The following is a 26701-nucleotide window of genomic DNA, read 5'->3' on the forward strand; positions in this document are numbered from 1 at the left end:
TTATAGATTAAGAAGGAAACTCTGTAAAGGTTGATACAGACTTGTGGTTACTATGCTCTGCAACCAGACACTTCTTTAAGCTGATTTAGGGTTTTTTAAGTCTAGCAAATTGACCACAACTAGCCGCAAAAAAGGAAAGATGAGCTGGTCACAGGTGCACAGTTCATTAGTTCAAAACAACCGCAAATGCCACCCTGTAAAATTTGGCCACCTTGATTGGTTGACTTGTTCAAAAGCACGGCCAGCAAGTACTGTATAAATAAAATGCAGAAGCGCATATATGTGTGTGTGTGTTGTTGACCTAAAAGAGATCACTCTTTGTCAGGCTCACATACACCCCCTGAACCAAAGGGACTTGCGCTTCACTGACTATCTGTGCCTGGCCAGTGCAGGGAATGGTCAACTGAAAGGTAACATATCTCTGGATGAAAACAGGGTGAGGTATTAGGTAAAACAGTTTGGTAATGCTCGAGCTGGTTAATCTTAAGTCTGTATTAATACTATAGGTTAAGTTTATCAATCAATTGTTTAAAAGTAGTAGTAGTTAATAGTAAATCCTTATATAGCAACAGTATATGTATTTGTGCCTTGCTGGAAACGGGTATGGTGTGGGCAAGGTCAACAGATTATAAATCATAGTAACTTTGCAAGTCACTGTGCCTGTCTTCAGTATAAGTTACCATAAAGTTAGCATAACAGTTAGTAAAAGTTTATTGATTAGATAAAGATTTTTTATATATATATATATGTATGTTAAGATTGGTAAAATATAGTTAATCAATGTATTAGTATCACATATAGAATTCTATGCTATTGGAGGTGGATATAACGCCTGTAAGGTTGTTAGCTAATCAAAAATAGCAGCATTGCGTGTTCTTGTAACTGTTTCCAATATTAATTGTCTTTTATATATGTACTTATAGGAATAGGTAGTTAATGCATAATATTACTTGTACTTGTGCCTGTCTCCAGTATCATTTGTCATTTATATTAATTCTCACTCAGTGTTGGTCTTTAATTCTGTTCTTCTTATTCTGCCTGTGTTGCCTTTATAGTCGTAAGTCATCAAAAGCCTTTCTTGAGGAATAATTAGTTGTTAGTTTCTCTTTTGTGGACACTACTCAACCTCATTCCATCTGTGTTGGGTGGTGGGAAGTAGCGAACACCCAGCGCCCCACTAAGGCCCTAATAGGAGCCCCCTTAGGGCTCTGATGTGTGCCTCCTCATAGAATCATAGAATCTCAGGGTTGGAAGGGACCTCAGGAGGTCATCTAGTCCAATCCTCCTTCCATTAATCTCCACAAACATGAAATCAAATAAAAAAGAAAATTAACACTGCGCTTGGAGTACACGTATCCTTTCTAACAACTCAAGCTAGTAAACACACCAAAATGTGGCATACTGAAAACAGCTACAGAAATAAAACACAGTCATGGGCATTAAGTAAAAGCATTAAAAATATGCACCAGAGACCCAATTTAATAACCTACTCCTACCACAGACCACTAAATCTTCAGGGAAAGCTGCTCTCAAAAAAATGAAGCATCTGCCAAAACACTAGCATGCACCGGACTTTTGCAGTTCACAAAACTATCCCTCTTGAATGCATAGTAATGCGCACACAGCTCAGCTTTAAAATGCTAAACAAATCTATGAGTCAACTAGAAATAGTCATGCTCTCATCGAAAATATTAATACAATTTTTTCTGATACTGGAAAGGAGAGTAAAAGGTATTCACTCAGGCTCATACCATTTCTATGGGATGTCAATTCTCAATTTGATGAATACTTCACACAAATAGAACAGTAAAAATAAGTAATAAAGCAACACAGCAAACAAAACCACAAACAAACAAGTAACAACACTGAAAATAGGAAGGGAAGTAAAACATCAGCTGGTTGTTATGGGTATTTTAAATGAGCGATTAGGACTCATGCTGTGCAAGTGCAACAGAGCCCTGTAGAAACAGGCGAAGGACTCCTGTTTTCACATTGTGTGTGTGTGTGAGTCCAACTGACCGACCAGTCTCATGCCTTTGAAGTTTCCTGCTTCAAAGAGCTTGCAAATAAGGTCTTCATCCCACAAAACACTTTACATCACACCCAGTGTTTGCTACTTCTGAGTCAATGGGAGTACTCTGAAGAGCTGGAACTATACCATGAGCTCCCGCCGCCCAGAGCCTTGCACCGGCAGCCTGGCGCGCTGAGGCTGCCGGATGGGACAGAGGAGGGGCCGTAGTTTGCCCACCTCTGCATTAGGGTCTATTTGAATAAATGTTTGCAAGATTTCATTGGATATTGTGAACCAGCCGTCTTCTATTTTGAGATTCCTAAATACAATCCAGCGCACCACTCCTGACAGACTGCAAGTCCCAGCTGGTGACATGCTCCCTACATAGCAAACAGCTGACGAGCCCTTTCACCCTAAAAAGCGCTTTTGGCTCTTTGACGTGGCTCAGAAAACGCTGTAGGGAACCCGGTCATTACAGCCGACCGTCACTAGGTACCGTTCTACCAGCTCTGGGCCAACATCCAAATGGTTCTGTTTGTTTATCTTTCATTCAGCTTTGCAATTCTTAGATCCCATTTAAAAACTGGAAGTGAAATAACTGAAGCAAGTTAAGAAGAGAGCGGCATCGGGCATAGGTGAGGGTAAAACAATAAAGGGAAAGAATTGAGTATGCAAAAAGGAAGATCCTAAACTATCAGCGCCCCAGACCCCCGCCCAACTGAACCCACCCCAGCCAGGCATATCAAGCTGGGCCCTGAAAAATCGCCCAGCCCATCTGGCAGTGAACGCTGTGTGCGTCTGCTCTGCTGACATGCTGCTTTGGTACACAACGCACCACGGCCACAGGGAGCAGAGACATGGACTCCTACAAAACACAATCCCAGATACACCTCCAATGCCGCATCCTCCTGCCTCCCCACTGTCTGCCATCCCCTCCCCCACCTCCACATGGCCATTCTCAGCCTACTGCTAACAGTTCCTCCCAGCCTTCAGCACTATAAATAAATAAAACATGGTGTTACAAAAGGTAGATCGTGCCAAGGAAACCTGTTCTCCTTCCATGAGAAGGTGACTAATTTTTTGGACAAAGGAAATGCAGTAGCTCTCATCTATCTGGATGTCAGTAAGGCATTTGATACAGTTCCATGTGAGAAACTATTTGTTACAGTGGAGAAGATGGGAATTAAAATGAGAACAGAAAGGTCCAGGGCTTTGAAGCTGTGCTCCGGCACCGTTCCAGCTGCAGGAAAATCTTGCAGCTCCACTGCACTTATCATTTGGAAGTGACAGAGGAGGAGAAAGACCTGGGTGTATTGGTTGATCACAGGATAATTATGAGCTGCCAATGTGATGTGGCCATGAAATACTGTAGCTTAATGCAGTCCTAGCATGCATCAGGTGAGGTACACCTCTACCTTGATATAACGCTGTGCTCAGGAGCTAAAAAATCTTACTGCATTATAGGTGAAACCACATTATATCAAACTTGCTTTGATCCACCAGAGTGCGCAGCCCCGCTCCCCCGGAGCCCTGCTTTACTGCATTATATCCAAATTCATGTTATATCTGGTTGCGTTGTATTGGGGTAGCGGTGTATTTCCAGTAGACAGAGGGAAGGGTTAGTACTGTTATACAAGGCACTGATGAGATCTCATCTGAAATACTGAGAGCCATTCTGGTCTCCCATGTTTAAGAAGGATGAATTCAAAGTGGAACAGGTGCAGAGAAAGGCTATTAGGATGATCTGAGGAATGGAAAAATCTGCTTTATGAGAGGAGACTTAAAGAGCTTGGCTTGTTTAGCCTAACCAAAAGAAGGCTAAGGAGAGATAGGATTGCTCTCTATCCGTACATCAGAAGAATAAATACCAGGGAAGGAGAGGAGTTATTTAAGTTAAGCACTAATTTTGGCGCTAGAACAAATGGATATTGGCCATCGATAAGTTTTGGCTTGAAATTAGGTGAAGGTTTCTAACCATCAGAGTGAAGTTTTAGAACAGCCTCCCAAGGGAAACAGTGGGGGTAAAAAACCTAACTGGCTTCAAGACTGAGCTTGATACCTTTACGGAGGGATTGGTATGATGGGGCTGCCTACAGTGGCATGTAGTTGATCTGCAACTGCTAGCAACAAAGATCTCCAAAGGCCGGTGATGGGACACTACATGGGCAGGGCTCTGAGTTGCTACAGAGAATTTTTTCCCTGGTGTCTGGCTGCTGGGTCTTGCCTACACACTCAGGATCTAATTGATTGCCATATTTGGGGATGGGAAGGAATTTTGCCCAGACTCAGATTGGCACAGACCCTGGGGTATTGGAGTTTTTTGCCTTCCTCTGCAGCATGGGGCACGGCATGGGTCATTTGCAGGTTTAAACTAGTGTGAATGGTGGATTTTTCTGTAATCTGAAGTCTTTAAAAAATTATTGGAGGACTTCATTAACTCAGCCAGTGATTGGGGTCTATTACAGAAGTGGGTGAGTGAGGTTCTGTGGCCTGCGATGTGCGGGAGGTCAGACTAGATGATCATGATGGGCCCTTCTGGCCTTAAAGTCTGAGAGTCTATAAACTTGCTCTGTGTTGCACAGACACTGATGGAGATCAGGGCCCCATCATGCAGCACATGGCAGAGAACTGACTGAGATCAGCACCCCCATTGTGCTGGGCACTGCACAGACAGAGAGGGACAGTCCTTGCCCCAAAGAGATCACAATCCAAGTAGACAATGGGGAGGAGGAAAGCACAGAGGGGCTGTGACTTCCCCCAGGTCACCAAGCAGGTCAGGGACAGAGCCAGGGACAGACCCCGGTAACTCCAGAGCCCCGTCACCCGCAGCTTGGAAAGGTCCCCAGATCCCATTGTATTAATGTGCAGGAAGAGGTGGTTTGTCCATGGATGCACAGGCTGTCTTGGCAGGCAGCTCAGCTGCAGTCCCTGCACACAGCTGGGGGGTGACCCCTGGGTCAGGAGAAGTCAGTGTCCAGTCCTGTGGGGCTGTGCTCCTGGCTCATACCTCCAGCACTCACTGCTGCCCCTCCCTTACCAGCTGCACTGTTCAGCCAGCCCCAGGCCTCAGCGAGGTCACTGTCCCTCCACACCCCAAACCTTCAAACTTGGACATGGTGCACTAGTGCCAATCAGAGTGCACTAGTGTAAATTCTGTCTATACGAAGGGTTTGCACCACTGCCTAAAACACCAGTGTGGCAGAGACCTTCAGTGACCAAAACAGCAGTACGGTGGCACTAGAACTGGGATCTATTTCTAGCTTGGTCACAGACAGCCTGGGTGACCTTGGACACGTCAATGTTTCTCCTCCCAACTTTAGTCTCTTTACCCAGCTGCCCACTCACTGGGGTCTCCTCTCTCTCCAGAGCTGCTCACCACTACAATCTGTGTGGGTGGCCCCAGAGCTAAGGCAGGTCAGCTTGGGAATAGTCTTACAAGGGGGCTGGGGAGTCTCTTTCCCTAGAAGTTTTTAAGAACAGGTAGGACAAAGCTCTGTCACAGATAATCTACATATACTTGGTCCTGCCTAGGCAGAGAGCTGGACTTGATGACATCTTGAGGTCCTGTCCAGCACTACATTTCTATGATGCTATGAAATATATAAGTATAAAACACAACATACAGAGTAAAACCCACCACAACGTAATGTCAGGAAATTCAGGAAAAAATAAAAGAAACAACAAAAACCACAGCATAAAATGACAATACAAAGGAAAAGAAAGCAACACAAAGCTAAGTAATACACCCTAGGACAAAATTACACAATGAAAAAGAGCTCAACTCAAACCAACACAACACAGGCACCAAACACGCTGAGGCAAAACAATGCACCATAAAACTATGCAACACAACATGGTGCAATCACAGTTCCAAATGGCACCATGCAAAACAGCTCAGCATAGAACGGGACACAGCACAAAAGAGAATTATTTCAATGTAGGCCTGGAAGGGACCTTGAGAGGTCGTCTACTCCAGCCTCGTGTGACATCCCTAGACATTCCCAGACTGGTGTATCTCTAACCTGGTCTTAAAAACTCCAATGAAGGAAATTCCACAACCTCCCTTGGAAGCCAATGCAAGGCAAACACAGACCAAAACAACGCTGTACACACACACGCTGGGCTTGGGGTTAAGGGGAGAGGCAAGAAATCAAACAATCTGGGTTCAGTTCCCAGTTTTGCCCCAAATTCTCCATGAAAACTTGAGCAAATTACTTCAGCTCTCTGAACTTCAGTTTCCCCATCTGTAAAATGGAGAGTCGCCGCCCACCATTGGCCTATTTAGCCTTTGAGCTTTTTGTGGCAAGGCCTCTCTGTCCCTGTGGGCATGTCCACACTGCAGTCAGACACCGGCGGCTGGCCTGTGCCAGCTGACTTGGGCTCACACGGCTCAGGCTGTGGGGCTGTTTAATTGTGGTGTCCATGTTCCGGCTGGGGCTGCAGCCCAAGGTCTGGCACCCTCCCACCTCGCAGGGTCCTACAGCCTGGCCCCAGCCCGAGCCCAGACATCTACAGTGCAATTAAACAGCCCCTTCGCCTGAGCCCGTGAGCCTGAGTCACCTGGCATGGGCCAGCTGGGGGTTTTTAATGGCAGGGTAGAGATACCCTTGGTGTCTGTTCACCACCTGTCACAATGGGGACCCTGATCTTGGTCAGTGTCTGTGCAGGAGCCCTGCACAACAGGGGGCCTGATCTCAGTTGAGGGCTCTGCAACTCCCGGCATTACAGGATCCCTGATTTTGTTTGGAGTCCCTGCAGCATCTGGCAAAATGTGGGGGCAGGATCTGTCAGGGTCTGTGCAGTGCCCAGTACAGTGGTGGGGCATGATCTTGGCCGGGGTCATTGAAATGCCAGGCTCAATAGGGACACAGATCTCAGTCAAGGTTTCTCAAGTACCCTGAACAATGGAGGCAGCAATCTGGGCCGCAGTGCTGCGCTGCCTGGCATAAGGGGGGCGGGGGCATGATCTCAATTCAGGTCTCAGTTTTACCTGGCACAATGCAGGGCCTGATGTCAGTTGCGGTCTTCACAGCACCTGTCACAACAGTGGGGTCTGACCTCTGTTGGGGCCTCTGCAGCACCTGGCAGAACAGGGCCCAGATCTCAGTTGGGGTCTCTGCAGCTCCAGGAACAACAAGGTCCCTGAGTTTGTTTGCTGTCTCTGCAGCACCTGGCACAATGGGAGCCTGATTTCACTTGGTGTTGATGCAGGGCCTGGCACAACAGGGGCCCGGAGCTCAGTCAGGGTCACTGCAGCACCCGGCACAACAAGGTCTCTGCTCTCTGTAGAGGTCTGTGCAATTCCTGGCACAAGCAGGACCTCAAACTTGGTCAGGGTTTCTGCAGTGCCCACAATCTGCGGGACACCGCGGAACCTAATCCCAGGCAAAGCCACGGTCAGTACGATAAGAGCCCTGTTCTCAGTCAGACACCTGGAGAGAAAAGCAGGAAGATTTTCAAGTATCAGAGGGGTAGCCATGTTAGTCTGGTTCTGTAGAAGCAGCAAAGAATCCTGTGGCACCTTATAGACTAACAGATGTTTTGCAGCATGAGCTTTCGTGGGTGAATACCCACTTCTTCGGATGCAAGCAGTGGAAATTTCCAGGGGCAGGTGTGTATATATAAGCAAGCAAGAAGCAAGCTAGAGATAAAGAGGTTAGATCAATCAGGGAGGATGGGGCCCTGTTCCAGCAGCTGAGGTGTGAAAACCAAGGGAGGAGAAACTGGTTCTGTAATTGGCAAGCCATTCACAGTCTTTGTTTAGTCCTAAACTGAACACCATCAGTTTAGGACTAAACAAAGACTGTGAATGGCTTGCCAATTACAGAACCAGTTTCTCCTCCCTTGGTTTTCACACCTCAGCTGCTGGAACAGGGCCCCATCCTCCCTGATTGATCTAACCTCTTTATCTCTAGCTTGCTTCTTGCTTGCTTATATATACACACCTGCCCCTGAAGATTTTCAAGAATTTGGTACCAATATTTCAGAACTGAGGAGAAACTAAATATTTGCCAATATAAGAGAGAAGGACAAACATCTGGGAAGTTTTTGTGTTACCATTCAACTGTTCAAGAGAAAAGATGGGAAATTTGAGGGGATTATACAGTGATATTCAATCAACAACAGAATGGGATGGATTCTTCTTGCCTCACGCTCACATGGCCATCAGGGAGCCCTGGAACGGAGTGGGGCTGGAGTCTGAAGGTCACTTTCCAGGCCCTGTTGCCAACAGAAAGTGGCCACCCCAGAGGTGTCCCTGTCTCAGGGCCCCCCAGCCTCTGCCCATTCACCCTCTGCCCAGCTCAGGAATCACTCGGGGGAACCATTTCCCACCCGCACAAGGACAAATCCCTGCAGGTGGAAATGGAAGAAAACCCCCCAAACCTGAGACCTGAACTGGCCACTGGCGAAGGGAGAGAAAATGGGGCACAATCGGGGACAGGGAACTTCTCAGGGGTTGGGGGAGGGGGGTCCCCTGGGCGCTGCTCGTGGCTCTCTAGGGAGAAAGGGGGCAGGACGGGGGAGGAGGAGGGTCCCCACGGGAGGGGGCCGCGGTAAATCCGAGGGGATCTCCGCCCCCTTCTCTCCCGCTCCTCGGGGGTCACCTGCCCCCCCCCCCGGCCATGTCCGGGCTGCACAGACATTTCCCGCCCGCTCCTCCCCCCGGCCCCCGCCCGGCCCCACGCAGGGACCCCAGTGAGGCCGGGCCCCTCCCCCCGCACCCCCCGCGGGGCCCCAGGGCAGAGCTGCGAGATGCCGGGTCCCCCCTCCGACACTGGGGCAGAGTCACCACCCGGCCCCGGGGCTCGCTGCGGTACCTGGAGGCTGCAACTCTGCAGCGGACGGGCAGAGCCCGGGGCGGCTCCAGCGGGGCAGGGCCCGGGCCGGGCCCGGGGGCGTTAATGGGTCTCCCCGGCACAGACCCTCCCGCTCCGCCCGGCCCCGCGGCGCCAGGGAGAAGCAGCAGCAGGTGACGCCGCCTCTGCGCATGCGGGACCGCCCCCCACCGCCCGGCCGATCTGCGCATGCCCAGAGCTCTAACGGCACCAACCCTTCTCCGGCCCGGGAGAGGCTCCAACGGCCCCGCACGAGCCAGGCAGAGCCACAGCGCCCCGCGCGCGTTCGCAGCCCGGCTCGTTCTCTCCCCCGCCGCTCAACGTCACTTCTGCTCCGGGGAGAGCCAGGAACTACATCTCCCAGCCTGCCCCGGGGGCGCTTCCGCCCTCCGCGGCCCAGGTAAGGGAGGGGTTCAACAGCTCTTACTGCGCATGCTCGGTGCCTGTCCCAGCGGCGTTTGCTGCCGGGGCTGAGGTAGCTCGGGGGAGCGGGGCCGGGAGAACAAAGCCCAGAGCTCCGGGGCGGGGCAGCTCCTGGGGGCGGGGCTCTGGCACAGCCCAGATGCTGCTGCTGCCGCCTCCGTGTGCTCCGGGCCCGGGCTGAGCCGCTGCTGCTCCCCGGGCCGGGGGGGGGTTTCTCCAGCTGGGCCCCGCCCCCCGGGCAGCCCCGGGCCGGAGACCGCAGGTGATTAACCAGGGGCCGGGACAGGCGGGGAGGCGCCTCTGCACAGGGGGGCACAGATTCCCCCCCCCCCGCCCCTGGGGCAGGCTCCGAGCTGCGATCCCAGCAGGGACCCCTCTGCCCCCAGCTCCAGCCAGGGGCTGCCCTGGAGCCGGGGGGGATGAAAAATGAGCCAGAGATGGCGGGAGGGGACAGACCGCGTGACCTGTGGGGAGATGGAGACCTGTCTCTGGGCAGGCGGGAGATCGCAGCGGGGGGGGGTTTAATGACATTCTCTGTGATTTTGTCACTTCAGTCTCAAAGATTAATTTGTCCTGAATTCTTCCCCTTTTTCTCTAATGATCAAATACGGGTATAAAATCCAAGCAGATCCCCGCCCTGCCCTTTTCTCTCCAATGATTGTCCATGTCTTCATTCTCCTCCTTGGATTTTGCCCCATTTTCTAATTCTCAAAGGTGAGTTTAAAATCTCCTCAGCTCTGGGAAGTTTTCCCACCCGTTTTATCTGCAGCAAATTGTCCTTGTTTAGGTGGGAAATTGCTGCCCTGAGCCCTTCCCCAAACTGGTGCAGTTTACAGGGAGCCTGGAAACACGGCTGGCTCTGGGGTGGGACAGGGCGGCCATTCTCTGCCAGTAACAGGACACAGGAGGGGAAGGGAGAAGTGAGTGTTCTCAGTGGAGTAACCAGTCCCAGTTGCTGCCCCCCCACCCCCACCCCCACCCAGTGCCAGGTTTACAATGGCGCCAGTGGCTCATGGAGCCAGGCCCATGCTCAGAAGGGGCCCAGCCTACTCCACTTGCACTGGAGACCTCACGCCTCCCCCCACCCCCCACTTGTTCCTCTTGGCCTGCCTGCCAGCTGGCCAAGGGCTCCTCTATGCCCCCTGGCAGGACCCCAGTGCACCTCTGGCTCCAGGCCTGTGGGGCCCCACCTGTGTCCCTGGAGCTGAGCTGCCTGGGGCTGGTGCAGAAGCCTGGCCAGTCTCAGCCCGGGGGGCGGGGGGCAGACAGTGTGGGGGGCTTGGCTGGGCCCCTCCAGGCTCTTGAGGGAGTCTGGCCAGGGAAGGCTTTGGCCTGGCTGATCACACCATTCCTGAAGGGACAGAGCAATTCCTGGCCCCAGGACCAGCCCTGGCTGTACTGCCAGCTCAGCCCAGCAGACACAGTCACCTCCCAGTAGGGCCAGTGAGTGTGGCCGGAAGGCAGGGCATGGGGCAGTGGGTCTCTGGGGAGTCTGTGGGCTGGGCTGTGAGGGGGTGGGGAAGATGTGTGTGTTGGGGCAATAGGGAGTGGGGGTTCTGTGCGGGGTGCCGGGAAGTTGTGGTGGGACTATGTGCAGGGGTGGTGTTGTGCAGGGTGCTGAGCATTTCTGGTGGAGGTCTGGGGGGGGGGCTCTGGTCATAGGGCGTTGGGGGGAGTTGGGAGGGGTCTCTGTAGTGTGGCATGGGCCAGCCCCCCAAGGGGAAGGGACATGCTGGCATCACAGGGCCACTGTGCATCTGGCAACTGGCAGTTTGTAAGTAGTGCCCTTGCACTGGGCTGGGTGGAGCAGGGCTGCTCCTGTCATGCCAGACCCCTCGCTGGCCCCTTGGTCTGGGGACTGACCTCCCCACGTCATGCTCCATTGCCTCAATGGGGGCCCACAGGTATGTTTGGTGCCAGGCTCACAAAAGTTTAATCTGACCCTGCCCTCACCCCCTCCAGTTTTCCAGTGCAGCTCCCTACAGCTACCAGTTGCCTGTCCCCTGCCCCTCCCCGCTGTCAAGGAGCGTTCCTGCTTCAGAACCCGTCCCTGGCCTTCTTAAAACAGCTTCACAAACGGCTTCCTGGGAATGGTGGTGGAACCATTTCTGTGTGTGTGTGTGTGTGTGTGTATTCTGTAGACTAGTCCCATCAAACTGTCCCAATTTTCTTGCGTATTAAGTATCAATATAAAATCCCTTCAGATAAGGTAATATACCAGTCTCCTAGAACTGGAAGGGACCTCAAAAGGTCATTGAGTGCAGCCCCCTGCCTTCACTAGCAGGACCAATTTTTGCCCTAGATCCCTAAGTGGCTCCCTCAAGGATTGAGCTCACAACCTTGGGTTTAGCAGGCCAATGCTCAAACCACTGAGCTATCCCTCCCCTGTCTTGTTTGTTTTCTGTCATATTAGCAAATATTTCTTTTTTGACCTATTTCCTCATCAATTCTCAAAGATAGATATAAAATATCCCGTGTGCAGTGCTGTAGTAGCCATGGTGGTTCCCGGATATTAGAGGCTGCCCCCTTGATGTTCTTTTCAATCCCATTTCTTATGAATCCTACCATGTTGTTAGCTTTTTTGATGGCAGCTGTGAGAGTGGACTTTTTCATTGAGCTGTCTACAGCAGAGGTCAGCAACCTTTCAGAAGTGGTGTGCTGAGTCTTCACTTATTCACTTTAACTTAAGGTTTCGTGTGCCGGTAATACATTTTAACATTTTTTAGAAGGTCTCTCTCTACAAGTCTATATTCTATAACTAAACTATTGTTGTACGTAAAGTAAACAAGGTTTTCAAAATGTTTAGAAAGCTTAATTTAAAATGAAATTTAAAATGCTGATCTTACGCTGCGGGCCCACTCAGCCCGCTGCTGGCCTGGGGTTCCGTTCACCTAGTTTGGCAGCAGGCTGAGTGGGGCCTGCGGGACCCTGGCTGGCAAGGGGCCAGCAACCGGGACCCCAGACTGGCAGCGGGCTGACCGGGGCCGACAGCTGGGACCCCAGACTGGGAGTGCAGATGGAAATATGTGTCGGGGGGTGAAGGTGAGGAGTTTGGTCCTACGGGTGGGGTTGGGGATGTGGGGGTGCAAGAGTCAGGGCATTGGGTTGGGGGCTGGGTATGTATGGGGGTGCAGGGGTCAGGGCAGAGGGCTGCGGTGCTCACGGCAGGGGGCTGGAGGGGATATGCCCCGATTCCACCCCTTTCCCCAGGGGCCCGTCCCCACCTATTCTTTGCCTCCTCTGTGGAGCAGCAAGCACACTGCGGCTCCACTCCCCCTCTCCCTTGCAAGAGTGATCAGGGGAAGGGGCAGGAAAGCACGACACTGGGGGAAGAAGCGGGGGAGGGGGGAGCTTGGCTGCCAGCAAGACCAAGCTTCTGCCTCCTGCCCCTGTAGGAGAGAGCGGTGGGCGGGGGGGGCTGAGTGGGGCTGGGACCCCGGCAGGCAGCAGTATGCCATTAAAAATCAGCTCATGTGCCGTCTTTCGCATGCGTGCTGCAAGTTGCCGACCCCTGGTCTACAGCAACATGCAGGTCCTTTTCTTGAGTTGTGTAGCCTAATCTTTGGCTTATGTATTAATTATATTGATTACTAAGAATTCCCAGTTATCACTTTGAGGGTTGACAGGTTCTTGTCCCAAGATCAGGCCCAGTATTATTAAAATTACTCTATAGTTGGGAACCCCGATGTGCACAGTTGCAACACTCACTACAGGAACCCTTTTATATTTACACTAGTTAAATAATACATTTAGCAAAGTCACTGTAACTCGGTAAGATAGAGATAATATAGAATATAAATCTGAACATCCATATACTCGCATCATCCCTTGCAGAACAACCTGAAATGTTCACTGTTATCTTCCTCAGCCCAATCACCTACCTCATCATCACCAGTAGCCATCATCTTGGCACCTTCCAAGGGCTAAATCTCTCTCTTCTCCTGCATACAGGTTGGGATACAACTTTTATAATATGTTACGTTGCGCCACTCAGTCTAATGCATATTCAGTAGGGGTTTCTCCTCTGTTTCTTATTTGTATTTCCTCACCCTGCCGATGTTGGGGTGTCCTTCTCCTGGGTTAGTGAGACCATTTATACAACTTATCGTATTTGTCGCCATGATACTCTTGCGGTGAGGTATCTGTGGACATTTTTGTCCAAAAGCCAGCGTTAGCTCGTGTTCCTGTGGTTGGCAAGTGTCATCATGGGCCAAATTCCCCCTGAGACACTTTATTTCCAGTTCCCCAAAACTTAGGGATGACCTTTAGGCCAGTTATCTGTGCCAGAGTTCATAGACCTCAAGCCTTATGCTAACTGCTGAAGCCAATAACTTACCAGATACAAGCCTGTAGATTCCTTGCATTACTGCTACATAAAATAAAAGTTAAAGTTGGATATCTGGGCTACAATTGATAGTTAATTTACTCCTAATGTATAAGTAGCTGCAGTTTTTCTCTCCAATGTGCATTGCTTTGCAATTAGAAAGACAAGGTGGGTGAGGTAATACCTTTCATTGGAGCCACTTCAGTTGGTCAGAGAGACAAATCTCTGAGCTACACAGAGCTCTTCTTCAGGAGAATATTCTAAAATATCGCAAACTTTTCCCTGGCTTTCTCTCTAGTTGTGTTACTAATTTAATAATCTCTAAGATTTTTTTTGCTGTCTTTCTAATTATAAAACATTAACATAAAATATCCTCTGATTTTAACCTTTGCTCAAATTCTTGAATATTGAATGGCTGACAGGGGCTGCTGATAACTTTCTATCCATTTATCAATTACTGATGCGAAATCACGACAGGCTTTGCTTCTCTCCTCGTTTTCAGAACTGCTGGAACTCCAGGTTTTGGAGCGAAAACTGTTGCTGTGAATCCTTCTGAGAAGAAAGGGGAGAGGGAGTGAGGGAGGAGGAAAGGACTCTGGCCTCCTCCCTCCTAAGCCATGTTTCTGGTCTCACTGAGACCAGCATTACTCAAGAGACACTTCAAGGAAGAATATGGAATGACTCCAGATTAACATGGGGGCAAATAAAATCAGGATATGTCCCTCTGGGGAAGGGGTTTCAGTTGTTGCTAAATGGGGGAGAAGCCCTCAGTCTCTGTCTGACTGTGTCTCTCTCTCTTCTCAGGATATTCAGGTTGAGCGTCCTGGTTCAGACGCTGCTGCCTGCATTGTGATCTGGGAGCCCAGACTGAGCAGCTGCTGCTCCCCCGGTGGGGTCTGGGCTCGGCAGTGACTTGGAGTGAAGCTTCCTCTGTGCCCAGGCAAGGTGAGGACTTTCCCCAGCTGTAACTAGCTCCATGGCCAGCCCGAGGCTCTGCCCACACCAACATCTGAGCCAGATACTCCAGGTGATTGATAGAGACCTCAGAGAATGTGCTGGGGATGGGCATGAAAGTGACTGCACAAATAGCCCCTCCTCACCCCACAGCTCTCCTCCCCTTAGCAATTGCAGGAGCTGATCCAGCCATAGGAGAGCGAACACCCAGGAATGGCTGGCTGTCTGCCAGAGCGGGAGGGACAGGAGGTGGGAAACACAAGGAGAAAAGGGAGAAAGAGATTGATACGGGTTGTGGGAGAAATGATTGGGGAGAGAGATTCCCAGATCTCTAACGTACCCCTCCCCCCACACACACACTTGCTGCAGCATCCCTGGGCAGATTCCCTTTCCAGTGAACAAGGTGAGGTGCAGGGAGAGGAAAAGCCGATTCCTGATTCTCCCTGTGCCCCCGGCTGTGGGAGTGTGCTGCCCTGGGGACAATGTCAGGGGAAATCCCCCAAGTCACTCCTTTTGTTCTGCTCTTGTCTCATATTTGGTTCCCAGACTTTGTTATTGGGAGGGTTTCAAAATGTCTCAGTAGTTTAGTGCTAGTGGGGTGCATCAGGTTAGTGGAGTAATAACATGACCAAACATTTCCTGAGAATAGAATTGTAGAACTGTCCAGCTGGAATGAACAATCTGGTCATCTAGTCCAGCCCCCAACACTGAGATGTTTGTTCAACCTGTCCTTAAAAACCTCCAATGATGATTCCACAACCTCTCTTGGTAACCTATTCCAGTACTGAACTAGCCTTTGTCACAACTGAGTCACATGGCTGGCTCAGATTCAGTTTGTGATCCCCTGTAACCCCCAGATCCTTTTGAGTAGTACTGCCCCCTGTTTGTAGCTGTGCATTGGATTTTCCTTCCCTAAAATGTAGTACTTTGCACTTCATAGAATCTCAGGGTTGGGAGGGACCTCAAGAGGTCATCTAGTCCAACCCTCTGCCCAAAGCAGGACCAATCCTCAGATTAATGTATAATAAATGGAGCTATACCTATCTCATAGAGCTGGAAGGGACCCTGAAGGGTCATTTAGTCCAGCCCCCTGCCTTCACTAGCAGGGCCAAGTACTGATTTTGCCCCAGATTCCTGGGTGGCCCCTGGAAGGATTGAACTCACAACCCTGGGTTTAGTGGGCTAATGCTCAAACCACTGAGCTATCCCTCCCCCACTTGTCTTTATTGAATTTCATCTTGTTCATTCAGATCAATTCTCTAATTTATAAAGGTCATTTTGAATTCTAATCCTGTTCTCCAACGTGTTTGCAACTCTTCCCTGCTTGGTGTCATCCTCAAATTTAATAAGCACACTCTCCACTCCATTATCCAAGTCATTCATGCAAATATTGAGTAGTACCAGAGCGAGGATTGGCTCCTGTGGGACTGCATTAGATACATCCTCCCATTTTGTCAGCGAGCCATTAATAATCACTCTTTGAGTACAGATTTTCAAGTACACAACATTTCCCTTGTTAGCTGATGAGAATGTCATGGGGTCTTCTGTCAAAAGTCTTACTAAAATTAAGGTATGTCATGTCTAGAGTGTCATAGAATTAGATTGGTTTGGCATTGTTTGTATTCGATAATCTATGCTGGCTATAACTTATCACTTTACTATCCTCTAGGTGCTTATACACTGATTGTTTAATACATTTTTCTTTCTGGGTATCTAAACTAGGCTTGACCGGCCTCTATTCCCCAGGTCTTCGTTGTTCCCTTTTTTGAAGACAGGTTTTATGTTTCCCCTTCTCCAGTTTTGTGGGACCTCACCATCGTCCCGGAGTTGTCAGAGATCATTGTTAACTGTTCCAAGATTGCTTCAGCTAATTCCTTGAGTAGCCCAGGATGAATTTCATTAGGCCCTGCTGACTTTAATTAATGTAACTTATGTAAATATTTTTTCAACCTCTTATTTCTCCATTGTGGTTTCTGTTCCTTCCCCCTCTTGGTTAAGAATAATTAAGTATCTGATCACAATTACATATTTTTAGTGAATGTAAAAAGGTATTAAACACCTTCGTCTTGTTGATGTCATCTATTATTAGCTCTTCTTCTTCTCTGGTAAGTAGAGAACCTACACTTTCCTTCTCCTGTCTCTTGCTCCTAATTTATTTTTAGAACTCTTATCTTACTGCCTTTTTTGTGTCACTTCCAAGGTGTAACTCATTTTGTGAGTTAACCTTTCTGATTTTGTCCCCACATGCTTGTGCAATTCTTTTGTACTCATCCATAGACATTTGTCCATGATTCTACTTTTTATAGGATTCCTTTTTATTTTCTGGTCATGAAAGAGCTTATGGTAGAGCCATATTGGCCACTTACCCTCTGTCTTTTCTTCACATTGTGATCCTTTGCTGCTGCTCCTTTAATATTGTATCTGAGGAATGGCCAGCCAGCTCTCCTGAACTCTTTTCTCCCTCTGAGGTTTTATTCCTGTGGGACCTCACCTACCAGTTCTCCGCGTTGGTTGAAGTCTGCCTTTTGGACATCCATTGTCCTTATTCTGCTGCTCTCAAGCCTTCCTTCTCATAGAACAGTGACATCAATCATTTTCTCATATTGCTGTCTGCCTTCAGTTTCCTAACTCATCCCTTCCTCTTCCAGTTACTGCTTCCATCCTCTCAAAGAAAACAGGTGTCCCCTGTACATTCCAAGAACTTATTGGTTTGGTTGAATTCCTTTTCTAGCAGATGTCTGGGCAGATAACACTCCCCTAGCTCCCCAAATTTTTGTTTTGAATTTTTCTATTTGCATGACAGTCTAGACCATCCGTGTGCAGGGAAAGGGTCTGAGGGAATTGTGCTGTAAAATAATTTCCTGTTCTGACATGTCCCCAGTTGCCCTAACAGGCTGCAGTACAACATCCACATTTTCTGCCAGATCTTTTCATCCTTCCAGGGAAGGGAAATGGCTGCAGTGGAGCCATTTGAGGTAGGGATTATTGGGGATTTGCTGGTGGGTTCTCTTTGGAGGGAGAAGGGCAGTAAACACAGAGGAGGTGAGCACTTCTGAGGGAGCTAGTCTGGAGGTGGGAGAAGGCAGGAAAGCCATAGAGTGGAGAAAGGGAGGGGGAGAGGGTGTGATAAACCTGTTGAGATTTGTTTACTGGGATAGGTAATAATTGGAGATATACCAATCTCCTAGAACTGGAAGGGACCTTGAAAGGTCATTGAGTCCAGCCCCCTGCCTTCACTAGCAGGACCAATTTTTGCCCCAGATCCCTAAGTGGCCTCCTTAAGGATTGAACTCACAACCCTGGGTTTAGCAGGCCAATGCTCAAACCACTGAGCTATCCCTCCCCCAAACAGGAGCTGCCACCCCCCCATGGACTGGGCTAGGAAAATTTACCAGACTTCAGTACTGGAACCTGAACCTACTGGCCAGAGGCTGCTGTGAGATATAAAGGGGCACCCACCAGTGAAGCTGAGGGAAGACACCCCATCCCCTCCTATCCGGCTGCTGGCACTGAGGAGGGTGTTGCAATTCGCACCAGGGAGTTGTCCCTGAACCCTGCTGGAGGGCTCCATCTCCTGTATCAGCCTCTGGCTAGTAAGTGTCAAGACTCTTGCCCTCTCACTCTGCTGGGAGGAGTTGGGGTGCTTTTTTCCTCGCCTGACTCTGATGCTTCCTGGCTGCTGTCATGTGATGGGGTGTGGATGGAACTATGCTGCCTGCCTGCCTCCCAGAGCTTCCAAGTGATTGGCCCTCCTCCCCTGTGAACAGTGGGGTTGTCAGTAGGCAGCAGGTAGTGACTGAGGGGCTCTTGCTCTTTCAGAGGCCAATGACCTTTGTCAAGGCTGATTTCCCCACTCTGGCACTTTGAGTGCAGAAGATGGGGGCCCACAAGGATTCTAAAAATTCATACTGGCCACTCCAGGCCTGTATTAAACTCCCAAGGTTACAGTTTTATTCTGACCATGGATGGGTAGATGCTGCCACCATCCAAGTGCAAAACCCCTTTGAAAACCCAGGAAGGTGCACTTGGGAATTCCTTCCTGTGTGGTACCTTCAAGCCCTTTCACCCCACGCCCCTCCAGGGAAGAGCTGAGAAGGAAAACAAAGGAAATCAGCTGTTGCCACCAGCTAATTAAACAACCTGTGCACAAACCTCTTAGGTCACAAAAATTTCATCCTGTTCTTAAAAAGGTAAAAATTATTAAAAACAAAAAGAAAGAAACTACAGCTGGAAACTCAAGCTAGCTTTAAAAAAAACAAACCATTTACAAGGATTAAGCATCAAGAGTAGGGGCATTTCCAGCAGATCGAGGGATATGATCATTCCCCTCTACTCAGCACTGGTGAGGCCTCAGTTGGAGTACTGTGTCCAGTTTTGGGCCCCACACTACAAGAAGGATGTGGATAAATTGGAGAGAGTCCAGCGGAGGGCAACAAAAATGTTTAGGGGGCTGGAGCACATGACTTATGAGGAGAGGCTGAGGGAACTGGGATTGTTTAGTCTGCAGAAGAGAAGAATGAGGGGGGATTTGATGGCTGCTTTCAACTACCTGAAAGGGGGTTCCAAAGAGGATGGATCTAGACTGTTCTCAGTGGTAGAAGATGACACAAGGAATGGTGGTCTCAAGTGCCAGACTTCTAGTTCTCCTGCTTGTTCCCAGGCTTCTTTGCATTTGTGTATAGCACTTAAAGATAACTGCTGCTGATTGTCGCTTTCTCGGTCTGAGACAGGAGTCCTCCCCTCTTGCAGTCTCCTGCTTGTGCTTCCTCCCGGTATCCCACTTCCCCACTTACCTCGGGGCTTTGGTCTCCTTCCCCCGGTGAACCTAGTTTAAAGCCCTCCTCACTAGGTTAGCCAGCCTGCTTGCAAAGATGCTCTTCCCTCTCTTCGTGAGGTGGAGCCCGTCTCTGCCTAGCAATCCTTCTTCTTGGAAGACCATCCCATTGTCAAAGAATCCAAACCCTTCTCTCCGACACCATCTGCGTAGCCATTCGTTGATTTCCACGATTCGACGATCTCTACCCTGGCCTTTTCCTGCCACAGGGAGGATAGACGAGAACACCACTTGCGCCTCAAACTCCTTTATCCTTCTTCCCAGAGCCACGTAGTCTGCAGTGATATGCTCAAGGTCATTCTTGGCAGTATCATTGGTGCCCACGTGGAGAAGCAGGAAGGGGTAGCGATCCGAGGGCTTGATGAGTCTCGGCAGTCTCTCCGTCACATCGTGAATCCTAGCTCCTGGCAAGCAGCACCCCTCTGGGTTTTCCCGGTCAGGGTGGCAGATAGATGACTCAGTCCCCCTGAGGAGAGAGTCCCCGACCACCACCACCCTCCTCCTCCTCCTCTTGGGAGTGGTGGTCGTGGAACCCCCATCCCTAGGACGGCGCATCTCATGCCTTCCAATCAGTGGAGTCTCCTTCTGCTCTGTTCCCTCAGATGTATCCTCCACGCCACTCTCTGCACTAGTACCTGCGGAGAGAACACGAAAAGAGTATCACTGCAGACACCACCACTATCCCTTCTGTCACTCATGTCTGTGCCCTGCACATATGCTGCAACACAGGCCTCTTTCTAGGTCCTCCCATGCAGCCTATTTCTACATCTTGCATTTTCTTTCTGCAATCACATCCCTAAGATACAGGCTTTCCTATCCATCCACACAGCTAAAATTCTTATCCAGGCTCTCATCGTCTCCTGTCTCCATTATTGCACCATTCTTTTCTCTCCCTTGACCAATGCAATCATGCCCTGCTCATATCCATTGAGAATTCAACATCCACAAAGCTAGCTCGCTATTCTAAAATGTGACTTGTTGAAAGAATTGGTCATGTTTAGTCTTGAGAAAAGATGACTGGGGCATGGGGGGGCGGGAAGGACCTGATAACAATCTTCAGCTATGTTAAGGGCTGCTATACAGAAGATGGTGATCAGTTTTTCTCCATGTGCACTGGGGTAGGAGAAGTAATTTCCTTGCTGTAGATCAAGCCATGCTCAGGTTGGATATTAGGAAAACTTTCCAACCTTGAGGATCGATAAGTACTGGACTAGGTCACCAGGAGCGGTGGTGGAATCCCAGTTACTGGATGTTTTAAAAAACTGGTTAGACAAATATCTGTCAGCTATAAGTTTGCTGTCAGAGGGCAAAAAGTCTTATACAAGGAGACAGAGAGAGAAGGAGATGAAATCGAGGAAGCTTTGGAAAAGCTGGGCAGATGACTTCCAAAATGAATTCAGAATTCAGTTTTGCTTTACCAAACTAACCAAGGGATCTGTAAATCCCATGTTCTTCGAGTGTGTGCTCATGTTGATTCCTTTCTATGTGTGTGCGCACCCACATGCGTGGTCGTCAGAGATTTTTGCCTTAGCGGTACCTGTAGGGCAGTGGTTCTCAAACTATTGTACTGGTGACCCTTTCACTTGTTTACATATTTAATACCATTATAAATGCTGGCGGCAAAGCAGGGTTTGGGGTGGAGGCTGACAGCTTGTGACCCCCCACGTAAAACCTCGTGACCCCCTGAGGGGTCCCAACCCCCACTTTGAGAACCCCTGCTGTAGGGTCTGTGGTGTCCTCTGGAATGCCACGCTCATGCAGCAGTATATCAGGGGCCGCCGGCACTATGCCCCCTCAGTTCCTTCTTACTGCCCGTAAGAAGGGCTAGCTAGATTTTTAAGGAATTTTGTTCCTTAAGGCCTTTGTACATAGTTTGTATACAATAGTTAAGTAGTAGTAAAGTGTTAGTCAGTCATTAGGGTCCCAGCGGGGACTTCGCCCCAGACTGGGTGTGCCCTGGTCTCCTGGGTTTAAGCCCATCTCAGACTGTAACAGGCCTATGCCTGTGAGTGACCCCCATAGCAGCTGCCTTAAGTGCTTGGAGAAGTCACACGTCAAGGATTGATGCCGGATCTGTCAGAACTTTTGGCCCCGTACTCAAAAGGAGCGGGATATCTGCCTCAGGGCTCTCCTGATGGAATCTGCCCTCTGCCCGGCTTCTGAGCTGTCCAGCCAGGTTGCACCGAGCACCTTGGCACCCAGCTCCTCCCAATGCCGAAGAAGAAAGCTAAGAAGTGCAGACATACCCTAACAGGAGCAGAGCCAGACGAGCCTCTCTTTCCCAATCTCCATCATATCAGCACTTCACATAGGTAAAGTCTCTCTCTCTTGTCTGGTGATTTACAGAGCCACAGAGGCTTCACAATGCAACTAGTCAGATATTAACCCAGGCAGCAACTCACAAGCATTCCATAAAGTCTAAACACCAAACACATTCTTAGAATTCTAATACCTGAGTGATAAATGAAGGGGGGGGGGGCTTCCTTTTATGGACACCCAGCCAGCCAGTTGGCTATAAAGTCCCTCTTGGTAGCTGTTATCTGCTTGCTTTACCTGTAAAGTGTTTTAAAAGTCCCCCAGGTAAAGGGAAAAAAGTGTGCACCTGATCAAAAAAAGCCAGTGGAAAGGCTAGAACTTTCTTAAAAGGGGAGAGAAACTTTCCCTTTGTCTGTTGCTCTCTGGGAAAGAGGGGAACAGAGAAGGCAGCAGGAATGCTGTGTAAAGCTTAAGCCAGGTATGATCATAAATCATCAGATCATGCCTAGAACTACTTACCTGAACTTCAAATGTGTAAGTAGATCAGAATGTTTAACTAGACATGATCAGGTTTATTTCTTATTTTGGCTTGTGGATCTCCTCTGTGCTAACCCCAGATGCTTCTGTTGCTTGTAACCTTTCAGCTGAATCCCCAAGAAAGCTATTTTGGATGCTTAATTTTTGTAATTGTTTCTTTTAAGATCTAGCAAAAAGCCTGAGTTCCAGATGTATTTTTTCCCTTTTTGTTTTTAATAAAATTTACCTTTTTTAAGAACAGGATTGGATTTTGGTGTCCTAAGAGGGTTGTGCATGTTGTTTGATTAGCTGAAAGGAAATTGGGTGTGGCTATGTTTTCTTTCTCAGCTCTCCTCCGGAGGGGTATGTGTGAGAAAGGGCTTGAAGGTACCCCACAGGGAGGAATTCCCAAGTGCTCCTTCCTGGGTTCAAAGTGGGTTTGTTTGCATTTGGGTGGTGGCAGCGTTGACCAAGCCAAGGTCAGAGAGAAGCTGTAACCTTGGGAGTTTAATACAAGCTTGGAGTGGCCAGTATTATTTTTTAAAATCCTTGCGGGCCCCCACCTTCTGCACTCGAAATGACAGAGTGGGGATTCAGCCTTCACAATCTGTTTTAACAATCCTAACACAGGTGAGCCAGACTGATTCCAGCGATGCGTTTGTCCATGTTCAATTAAGATATGGGGGCATTTGCGAGAGCTAACTCCTCGTCTGCCAGTGTCATAGGCAGGGATGGTGTCTCTAGCCTCTGTTTGCCAGAAGCTGGGAATGGGTGACAGGGTGGATCACTTGATGGTTCCCTGTTCTGTTCATTCCCTCTGGGGCACCTGGTATTGGCCATTGGGCTAGATGGACCATTGGTCTGACACAGTGGGCCGTACTGTATCAGGAGTATCTACTCATTTGGACTCGCTGGGGAGCCACAGAAAGAAACAAGATGTGCTGAGGCAAGAAGGCCCAGTCTCAGAGCCCCTGGGGTCACGCTTGTCAAAAGCTAAAACTAGGCCCAGCCCATGAAAGGGGGCACTGCCAGGAGAGACTGTCTAAAGGCTGGAGCATCAAACAGCTTTGTAAACCTGAGAGAGCTGCCTTGGGGACAGTGACAGGGAGAATCCCCAGAGTGACTCCTTTGATTCTGCTCTTCTCTGGCCTTTGGTTCAGAGACTCTGTTACTGGGAGGGTTTCACCATGTCTCAGAGGGTCACACCCTGGTGGGAGGGGGCTAGGCCTGTACTGGGATAAGGTCACTCTGTGCTTCACACTATGGCAGAACCTAGAATGTCCATTTAGCAGGTAAAAGTCCTGGGGCGAATCGGCTTGTGGAATGGACAAAAGCCCCGTCTGAATTCTCTCGAATTGCCCTTCTCACCCTGGCAGGCTACAGAATAACGTCCACGTTTCGCCCCAAATCATCCCCTCCTCCCAGGGGGAAGGAAATAGCTGCAATGGAGCTGGCTCAGGTAAGGGATTATCAGGGAGCTGGTGGGGGGTTCTGCTTGGAGGGAAAGGAGCAGTAAAGGCATAGAATGGGGGGGAGCTGCTAGAGGTGGTGGGAGGCAGGAAATATCTCGGGTGGAGAAAGGGAGGGGACAGGATGTGACAAACCTGCTGAGACTTGTGTACTCTAGGGTGTGATGGGTTGTCACCCCGGGGTGCAGTCTGGGGGGCTTCTGGGAACCGCTGCGCCCTCTAACCCTCAAGCTGGGCTGGCCCTTCTCACACGGCTTTGCTGGAGATTCATCCAGCCTCTCCAGGCCCTGTTATCACCCAACATGACAGCAGGTGGCGCCATACACCCAACTAAGCTACCTGAGTGCTTTACCTGAGCTACTCAAGGAGAGAGAGACGACAACAGCCAATTTCCCAGCTCCCCAACCTTGCACACCTGCTGTGGTATAAACCCAGAATTATACCATCTTATAGTGCACAGGGATCTCTATAATGTAAGTTCATTAATATAGTTCGTCTTCCCCTCGATATGGGAAAGATGTGCACAACAAGCCTGTGCTAACCAAGCTGAGATTTTCCCCAGACACTTCACTCAAAATAATTTGGTTAAGATAAAGCATCAAACAAGTCTATTAACTACAGAAAGATAGATTTTAAGTGATTATAAGTGATAGCAAATAAACAAAAATGCAAACTAAGTCTAAAATGCTAGATAGATAGGATTTGAATTAGCAATTTCTCACCCTGACTGATGATAGAAGCAGTCCACCAAGTTTCCATACGCAGGCTAGAAATCTCTTTACCCTGGGACCAGCACTTCCCCCAGTTCAGTCTTTGTTCCTCAGGTGTTTCCAGGAGTTCTCTTGTGTGGAGAGTGAGGCCAAGAGCTGATGTCACACCCCACCTTCTATAGCTTTTCCATATGGTGGGAACCCTTTGTTCCAAAGTCAGTTTCCTGTGCAGTTTGAGAAAAATACAGGTACCAAAATGGAGTCCATTGTCATGTGGTCTGGTCACATGCCCTGTCATGCCCCACTGAGTTATAGTAGCCATGACTCATAGGCTGGCTGAAACATTCATGAGAAGGCCAAGCTATTCTATAGTCCATTGTCTTTGTTGATGAGCCATCAGCACTTGTCTGGTTTCTTCATTGTTGTACCTGAAAGGCTCGTTGTGGGTGTTACCCAGGGTAAGCACATTTGAAATACAGATACAGAGTCAATATCCATAACAAAAGATACAAACATGATACATGTACACAAATATGATTTGCTGAATGATTATCCTAATTTTTCCAATGACACCTCACATGACACATCTTGTACAAAATGCATCATAATTATATCCTAATCATATCATAACCATACCATTATGATGAATATGGGGGTGTAGTGTCAGATAGGGCCTAGTTTCAAGCCACAGGATTTGGGAATGGAACTTCCCCTCTTTGTGGAACAGGAAATAACCCTCCAGCCAGGGCTGGGACAACTTCCCAGACTCCCAGTGCTGGAGCCTGAATCTACTGGCACTTCATTAGTTACCACCAACCCCAATCTTTGTTGGAACTGCAAACTTTATTAGTGATGATTTTATATTCTCTTCCAGGTCATTGATAAGAATATAAATGGGGAACCATGGTCGAGTGGATTTATTTCTAGTGGGTTCCCTCAGGATTGATTCTTGTCCCTGTGCTATTTAACAATCAGTTTCTAATCTATTTCATGTATGCCATGTTTATTTTGTATCATTCTAGTTTTTTAGTCAAAATATTGTGCTTAACCAAGTCATGTGCCTTACAGAAGTCTAGGTAAATTACATCAATACTATTAGCTGCAACCAAACTTTTGATCTCATCCAATAAGGTTATCCCGTTAGTTTGATAGGATCTATTTTCTCTAAACCTTTGTTCATGGGTAATAATTATATTACCCTCCTTTAATTCTTTATTAATGAAATCCAGTATCTGCTGCTCCATTATCTTGCCCAGTATCGATGTCAGACTGATACTTTTGCAATTAGCTGGGTCATCTCATTTACACTTTTTAAATATTGGCACAGCATTAGCTTGATTCCAGTCTTCTGGAATTTCCCTAGTGTTCCAAGTCCTAATTAAAATCAACGTTAACAGTCCACCATGCTCCTCCACCAGGCCTTTTAAAAGTCTTGGATACAAGTTATCTGGACCTGCTGATTTAAACATGTCTAACTGTAATAGCTGCTGTTTAATGTCTTCATGAGCTATTGTTGGAATGGAAGGAGTGTCATCGTCAATATCTTATGATATGAGTTACATCATCTGTTTTTCCCCAAACTCAGGAGAGAAATATTTACTGAACACTTTTGCCTCTTCTGCATTATTTTTGATAATTCTGCCATTTCCATCTAGTAATGGACCACTACCATTGTTAGGATTCATTTTGTACTTAATATACTTTTAAAAAAACTTCCTTATTATTTTCCTTGATTGGTCGTTGATTTCTGATAGCTTCCCTTACCAATTTTCTACAGTTCTGACCTTCTAACTTATGTTATTTTTACTATTGACCTCCCCTTTCTTCCATATATTTTATTTGGAGAGTGTTGGGATTCCTACCAGGGAGCCACCAGCAGGGTCCAGAGACGGCCCCATCTCCTATATCGAGCTCTGGTTAGTATGTATGTAATAAATGTGACGACCCTGCCTCCGTCTGTCAGCTGAGACACACAAAGGTTCTCTCTTTCTACCCTCTGATCCCTCCAGGGTGTTCTAAGCTAGGTGAGGTGGGACTGTTAACATGTGCCTCCCGGAGCTTCCATTTCCCTGGTGCTGCTGTTCCGTGAATAGTGGGGTTGTGAGTGGGGCAGCAGGTACTGAGTGCTGGACTCTTACTCTTTCAGGGGCCGGTGACCTTCGAGGAGGTGGCTGTGCATTTCACCAGGGAAGAGTGGGCTCTGCTGGACCCCGCTCAGAGAGCCCTCTACAGGCATGTCATGCAGGAGAACTATGAGACGGTGACCTCGCTGGGTAAGGAGTCCTCTCCCCTTGGTTATTAGAAGCTGGGGGGTCTCTAAAGAACCAGAGTAGTAATAACTTTATACCTTTATTCATCATACAAGTTT

The 26701-nt window shown here is 48.7% G+C and overlaps 2 long non-coding RNA genes across 3 annotated transcripts in view; one reads left to right on the plus strand and one right to left on the minus strand.

The window, feature by feature from the left end:
• The window catches only part of LOC120381468, a 29448-nt gene extending 20172 nt beyond the window's left edge, over window positions 1-9276 (minus strand). The window contains exons 1-2 of one of the 2 annotated variants that reach the window (XR_005588064.1): window positions 9063-9276; window positions 7002-7443 (exon numbers count right to left, since the gene is read on the minus strand). This is a non-coding gene — a long non-coding RNA (uncharacterized LOC120381468). Of the gene's footprint in view, window positions 1-7001; window positions 7444-8829; window positions 9009-9062 lie in introns of those variants that run through there. The other variant, XR_005588063.1, reaches the window with a different exon arrangement.
• A 3794-nt stretch (window positions 9277-13070) lies between these two features.
• Window positions 13071-23591, plus strand: LOC120381484. The gene is made up of 3 exons (XR_005588083.1): window positions 13071-13221; window positions 14097-14539; window positions 23531-23591. It is a non-coding gene; the product is annotated as an uncharacterized LOC120381484 (long non-coding RNA).
• Window positions 23592-26701: the final 3110 nt, after the last annotated feature.

Source organism: Mauremys reevesii, linkage group 14 (genome assembly GCF_016161935.1).
Source record: "Mauremys reevesii isolate NIE-2019 linkage group 14, ASM1616193v1, whole genome shotgun sequence".
NCBI lineage: Eukaryota > Metazoa > Chordata > Testudines > Geoemydidae > Mauremys > Mauremys reevesii.